Raw genomic sequence first — 7,097 nt, forward strand, 5'->3', positions numbered from 1 at the left:
TCTGAACTTGTATCTTTCGGGTCGGATACTTCTGAACTTGTATCTTTCGGGTCGGATACTTCTGAACTTGTATCTTTCGGGTCGGATACTTCTGAACTTGTATCTTTCGGGTCGGATACTTCTGAACTTGTATCTTTCGGGTCGGATACTTCTGAACTTGTATCTTTCGGATCGGATACTTCTGAACTTGTATCTTTCGGGTCGGATACTTCTGAACTTCTATCTTTGGGGTCGGATACTTCTGAATTTGTATCTTCGGGGTCGGATACTTCTGAACTTGTATCTTTGGGGTCGTATCCTCCACTAGACTTCATTAAAATGGAAGTGGCGAATTTAATTCTTAAAATAACCATTAATAATCAAATTTTTTTTAAAGCTAAATGGAAAGAAAGGTATAGGTTGTTATATTTCCCCATCCCGCGGGTGCCGGCTTTGAGTCACTGGCTGAGGCTCCGCTCTGCCTCTGCCTGTATTACGCCTTATAGGTAGTTAACATGCGATGACACTACCCTGCCTCTACCTTTATTTTAGTTTTTGGGCAATTTAACATGGGATCACACTACAATATGTCTTTCATTTTCTTTAGCTTTTTGCCAAAAATGAAATCATTGTGAAAGCTGGGCTTATCTAAAGTGAGATAAGGTTTGCTTGCGTTGGTTCTTTTGAAAACTAAATGAAAATAAAAGGTATAGCTTGTTATATTTCCCCATCCCGCGGGCGCCGGCCTTGACTGGCAGAGGCTCCGCTCTGCCTCTGCCTGTGTAATACAGGTAGTAAAGCCTAAAATTTTATGGGAGTGACCATTGCCACACACAGTGTGTGGGAATAGCCTCTGCACTGCTGCCACACATTGTGTGGGAATAGCCTCTGCACTGCTGCCACACAATGTGTGGCAGTAGCCAATCACCTATTCCCACACAGTGGGCGTGGTTCCCAATCCCATGCACGATTGCACGTGGTCGGCGCGACGCCATTTTAGTTTACTCTTCTTTGGCCAGTGAACGAAGTAAGTGAACATTTTTATCGCTCTCCAGAGTTTCGGTTTTAAATGGGTAAATTAGTTCATTGAAATTCTTAAAATTGATTTAATTTACGAAATATAAGCTCATGTTATTTACAAATTGATGTATTTGTATGTTATTTGCAAAATTATATACCTATTTGTATAACAGTTAAAAAAATGCAACGTGTTTGTTAAGCCTCGGCTAGGCTTTAAGGTCATAGGTTATATTTACCCATTAAATTCCCTTTAATAAGATAAGAGAACAGCTTATAACTGTTTTGACTTTTGACTTGATTCTAAAACTTGAATTATTTATCTTTACAGATTATCTCTGACTGTTCTTGGCTGAGTTTTGGTACTTTTGTACTGTGTTCTTGGTACTGCTGTACTGTGTTTGTAGGAGTTTAGTAGCGTTGACGTTGTGTTTAGGAGTTTGGTAGTAGCGTTGACGTTGTGTTTAGGAGTTTAGTAGCAGCGTTGACGTTGTGTTTAGGAGTTTAGGAGTTTAGTAGTAGCGTTGACGTTGTGTTTAGGAGTTTAGTAGTAGCGTTGACGTTGTGTTTAGGAGTTTAGTAGTAGCGTTGACGTTGTGTTTAGGAGTTTAGTAGTAGCGTTGACGTTGTGTTTAGGAGTTTAGTAGTAGCGTTGACGTTGTGTTTAGGAGTTTAGTAGTAGCGTTGACGTTGTGTTTAGGAGTTTAGTAGTAGCGTTGACGTTGCGTTTAGGAGTTTAGTAGCGTTGACGTTGTGTTTAGGAGTTTAGTAGTAGCGTTGACGTTGTGTTTAGGAGTTTAGTAGCGTTGACGTTGTGTTTAGGTAGTAGAAACTTTGTTAGTGCAATCACTATGCCTTCCGTTTCTGCTCCTCTTGCCCTTTCTTCCGTTTCAGTATGGCATGCCTCTTTACTGGAATTTCCTCCATTACCTCCTTCTCGCCCTGCTTGTATTATTTTGCAATCTGCTTCCGTAGTTGCTAAGCTTTCCCAATCTGCTTCCGTAGTTGCTAAGCTTTCCCAATCTGCTTCCGTAGTTGCTAAGCTTTCCCAATCCCCAGCTGCAGTCGCTAAGGGTTTCCCAATCCCCAGCTGCAGTCGCTAAGGTTTCTCAATCCCCAGCTGCAGGCGCTCAGCTTTCCCAGTCCCCAGCTGCAGGCACTAAGGTTTCCCAATCCCCAGCTGCAGTCGCTAAGGTTTCCAAATCCCCAGCTGCAGTCGCTAAGGTTTCCCAATCCCCAGCTGCAGTCGCTAGCAGTCGCTAAAGTTTCCCAATCCCCAGCTGCAGTCGCTAAGGTTTCCCAATCCCCAGCTGCAGTCGCTAAGGTTTCCCAATCCCCAGGTGCAGTCGCTCAGCTTTCCCAATCCCCAGCTTCAGTGTCGTATAATGTCTCTACATTCAACCGTTTTGATTGCCTTGGTCTTTTAAATATTGATTCTTTTCAATCAGTTACTAATTGCATGACAAAGTGTAAGAGTTCCTTGCAATCTGCTAATCATATGACAAAGTGTAAGAGTTCCTTGCAATCTGCTAGTCATATGACAAAGTGTAAGAGTTCTTTGGAATCTGCTTATCGCATGGCAAATTGTAATAGTTCTTTGCAATCAGTTACTAATCACACGGCAAAGTGTAAGAGTTCTTTCAGGAAGAAGATGCAGAACCAGGAGTGTCCCATACTAGTTGGTGGCGGTGCAACATCCGATTCTGAGGATTGTGCCAGAGGGGACGATGGAAAGGTTACAAAGATGGAGCCAATCTTTGATGCAGCCATTTTTGACACTTGGGAGGATGTTGAATTGACGATAGAATCGTGGTGTAAGCAGAACAGCCATCCATTTCGTAAACGGGCATCAAAACTCGACGACGATGGTAAGTATAAATTTGTTCATTATGCTTGTAAACATCATGGTGATGTTCGCTGTAGAAGTAAGGGAATTAGGGAAAACCAACAGCACAATGCCCGTCGTTGCCAATTCTCTTTTAGGGTGTCTAAATGTGTAACGAATTATAAGGTTACTTGCTGTAAGTTAATACACAACTATCCTGTCCAGCCCTCCATTTTTAGTAAATATCCCAATAACAGAAGATTAAATGGAGAAGAGAACAATAGAGTAGAAACCATTCGGAAGTTAAAGGTCCCAACATTGCAAGTTTAAGAGTTTGTGTCTGATAATTTTGGAAAACCTGTTACATCTAAAGATATACAAAATCTAAGAGCAAATTTAAGGGCAGAACAGTAGGGTGGTATATCACAAGGGGAGATTTAAATTGACAAACTTAAACATCTGTTACCCAAGGATTCTCTTATTGGTATTGAGGTTGATGAAAATGATGAGTTAGAATACGTATTATTTCAAACCCCCACTATGAGGATTTATGCTTAAAGTACCATGATGTTCTTTTTATGGATGGAACTTTTATAATATAGAGGGCTTCCCCCTTTATGTTATTCTCTGCGAAGATGCAAATCTTAATGGTAGACCAGTTTGCTACTTTTTTGTTAGAAGGGAAGATTCAGCTACTATAGATAAATGCAATTCAAAATTTGTTCAAGTAAATAGTTGCGTTAGCAATACAAATTTAGTAATGGTAGATAAAGATTTTATAGAAATTAATTAAACAAGCATATTCCTTCTGCCGAAGTTCTACTTTGTACATATCACGTCTTGAATTGCTTTAAGCGCAGGGTAAATCAGTATGCTGAAAGTAGAAATAGTAAAGGGGATTTAATGGGGTTTTCAATGGGAATGGTTTATTCTTTTGATAATGAGAGCTACGAGAAGCATAAGGAAAGTTTCAGATTAATTGCTAGTGCAGAATGTTTTGGGTATTTCGAGACTAATTGGGATAGCTGTAAGGAAAAATGGGTTATGTTGTTTAGAAGTGGGTTAAAAATATTAGGAAATAATACTAATAATTATTTAGAGAGTCATAATAGTAAAATTAAACATTATCTTAATTCCCGGATGAAGTTATCTGAAGCAATTGGGGAGCTTATTAAATTTGAAAAGCAAATTGAGGATGACTTAGCAGTTAAACGCTACAAAGAAATCAAAACCACCATTAATACCAATCATATGGACAATTTGCGCCTAAAAATAAACGAAATTTGTTCAGTTGGCGCAACTAAAGTACCTTTTGATCAGGCACATAAATATGAAGACTTGGGTAATATATACGAGTTTGATAAGTTAAAATCAGAGGTAAAAGTTCCGAAAAATAAGGGGGAGGTTAAGGTTTAAACATTATCTGACTCTTTAAACAGGTGTTCTTGCAAGTTCAACATAAATTATGGATTGCCATGTTCACATATATTTTTTGCAAGAAGTCAAGCTAATATTGATATTTTTAATGAAGATTTAGTTAATGATAGGTGGAATAAGATGAATATTTTTCAGCATGCTGGAACATGCGAACCTGTTGCAATTTGCGTTACCACATCACGTAAAGGGGGAAAAGTTCTAACCAAAGGACAAAAGTTTAATAAGCTTTTACCCTTGGCGAAACAGTTGTGTGATTTGGCTTCGAGTGGCGGTACACTTGAGTTTAAAGAGAAGTTCGCATTTTTATTAGAGTTACAGAGGGCTTGGCAGTTAAATGAAAGGGTTTCTTTGTCTGTAGGTAAAACTGAAAATGATATTTTGGCATCAAATAAGTATGTATCTAGTAAAGACTCAACTTCTAGTCAATGGGACACTAAGGAGTCTGAAAATTATTGTCAGAAGAATATAATTGGGGTTAGCGGGGAGCCTGTATATAGTGATAAGGAGGATAGAAGTGATTTTTGTGGGGAGGTTACAGATGATAGAGGGGATAACATTGGAGTTGGTGGGGAGCTTATAGATGGTGATAGAGGTGATAATATTGGAGTTGATGGTGAGAGAGGTGATAATATTGGAGTTGATGGTGAGAGAGGTGATAATATTGGAGTTGCTGGTGAGAGAGGTGATAATATTGGAGTTGATGGGGAGCCTACAGATGGTGAGAGAGGTGATAATATTGGAGTTAGTAGTGAGCCTTCAAATTTAGAACTTAATCAAGGGCAAGCTGTAGTTAATAACAATGTTACGGGGTTGGCCGCTGATATTTCAGTTAAGAAACCCAATCCCTTAGTATGCCATGGTTATTCTTCTGACAGTCTTTGTTCACCGCAGAAATCTGACTTAGTCAAGCCACCAAGCCCAATTTAGGTGAATTCTAGTATAATTTTGAGCAATATGAAACCATCTTATTTAAAGACTCCTGCTAGTAGCTTAAGTGTATAGGATTTTTCACATGCAAAAGGTATCTGTGATAGGATAGTTTTTGAAAGTGGCGCTTTATCGTCGCTTGTAACAGAAACCACTGCAATTGCCCCATTGTCCTTTGACTGTGTAAATACCTTAAAGAGGGAGGTGCAGAAAATTAAATTTAATTGAAACCTATTTTTTTGGGTGAGGAATGATGTAAAACGTGCTCATACAAAATTTCACTTAATGATATTCAGTCGTTTTTTCACAATAAGAATTACAAAACACCGTTTTTACACAAAAAATTCCCGGCGAAATTCAAATTTTCAATTTAGGGGCGTGGCTTAAAACTATTTCTGGCGCGTAGAAAAGCATATGTTTCGCCAACTCGAGAGCGCGATTCGCACCCGTGACCCGTCAACGCCCTGTCGCCCTCTATAGTCACGCGCTCAAGGCAGTAAGCGCGGGAAATCGGAACGAGAATCTCCAATGTCTCTAATCACTGGCGCCTGGGGGGGGGCTCTATTTAAAATAGAGCCCCCCAGAAATTTGTCAGACTTTAAATTTTGCCAATTTAGGTTTTTGCAATTTTGCGACTATAAAATGTATTCTGAATGTACTAAAAGTATATATTTTCTTGGATAATTTTTTCTGCTCTACCTTTTAGGCACAAAATCTCAGTTTTTTTGATTTTGCTGCTTGTCACTCTTTAAGTGAAAATACTTCTGCAGCCACTCCCCTTGCTCAGAGCTCACCTAAATTGAGAGTCCCTCCAGAAAGTTTCCCTGTTGCTTTCAAATGTGATGAACCAATTAATATATCATCTGGGGTAAATTCCGAAAAAAATGGGGTTAACTATTCTTAGGGATAAATTGAAAGTTCCTATAGTTAAAGCGCGCAGGGGTAGGCCGAAAAAATCTGTTAAAGGGTGGTGTCAATTCTCTAATAAGAGAAAAGAAAGACAGTTTATAAAAGTGAACCAGTTACCTGCATAAAACCTAAACAACCGAAACTATGTAATGATCCTATTCCTTTAATTAATGTAACTAATAAGTCCATTCTTTATGATATTCATCATAGGCTAGATAGCAAAGATGAGTACTATTGCAGCAATATTATAGTGTCCTTTTCAAAACTATTAGCCAAAAGGTTCCCCAGAATAAGTGGCTTTCAGCCATTAAGTTTCGCTTTTAAATTGAGTTTTGAAAAAGCTGATAAGAACATGATTCAAATTTTACATTGTTTAACTAAACAACACTGGGTAATTGTTTTAACTGTTGGTTGTCCAACCGGTACAGTTAGAATATATATTACATTGCCGCACTGTTATGCGCCAGAAATATACTATCAAGTGTGTAACATTTTAAAATATGGTGGTAAAAAGTTAAAGGTAGAGTTTGTTAATGTTCAAAATCAGGCTGACAGTAACAATTGTGGACCACTATCGCTTGGAATGGCTTAGTTAATAGCTTTGGGTTTGAATCCTAGCTGCATTAGGTTTAAAAAGAGTGAATTAAGAAAATATATAACCGCCTGTGTAAAAACTGGAACTTTCGTGATTTTCCAGAATGTATTTTTGATCGCCCTTTAAAAGTGAAGGATAACAAACCTATTGTAAAAATGGTTCATGACATGGCTTCAGGGTATGGTTTTATGTTGAATGTGCCATGTTTGGTATCACCAAACGTGGAAAAAAAATAACAAATTATAGTTTGAGAAAAATTCCCAACCCTATTTTTGTAGCACCGTATGCAATAAGGCAAAGAAAAATTAGAAACATAAATACGTTCAGCTCGACGTTGAGCCAGGAACCTAATTTAAAATGTCATATAAAAACTAATTCCTTCCTAAGGGGGTAGTTTTTTCCCATTAA

General features: G+C 38.4%; 1 pseudogene; it reads left to right on the top strand.

Annotated features, from left to right (window-relative positions):
• Nucleotides 1-885: 885 nt before the first annotated feature.
• LOC149665787 (uncharacterized) lies at nt 886-4,332 on the top strand (annotated as a pseudogene).
• The last annotated feature ends 2,765 nt before the right edge of the window (nt 4,333-7,097 follow it).

This window comes from Phalangium opilio, unplaced genomic scaffold (genome assembly GCF_054372755.1).
Source record: "Phalangium opilio isolate 3A_F unplaced genomic scaffold, DU_Popi_V2 ptg000060l_1, whole genome shotgun sequence".
NCBI classification, from domain to species: domain Eukaryota; kingdom Metazoa; phylum Arthropoda; class Arachnida; order Opiliones; family Phalangiidae; genus Phalangium; species Phalangium opilio.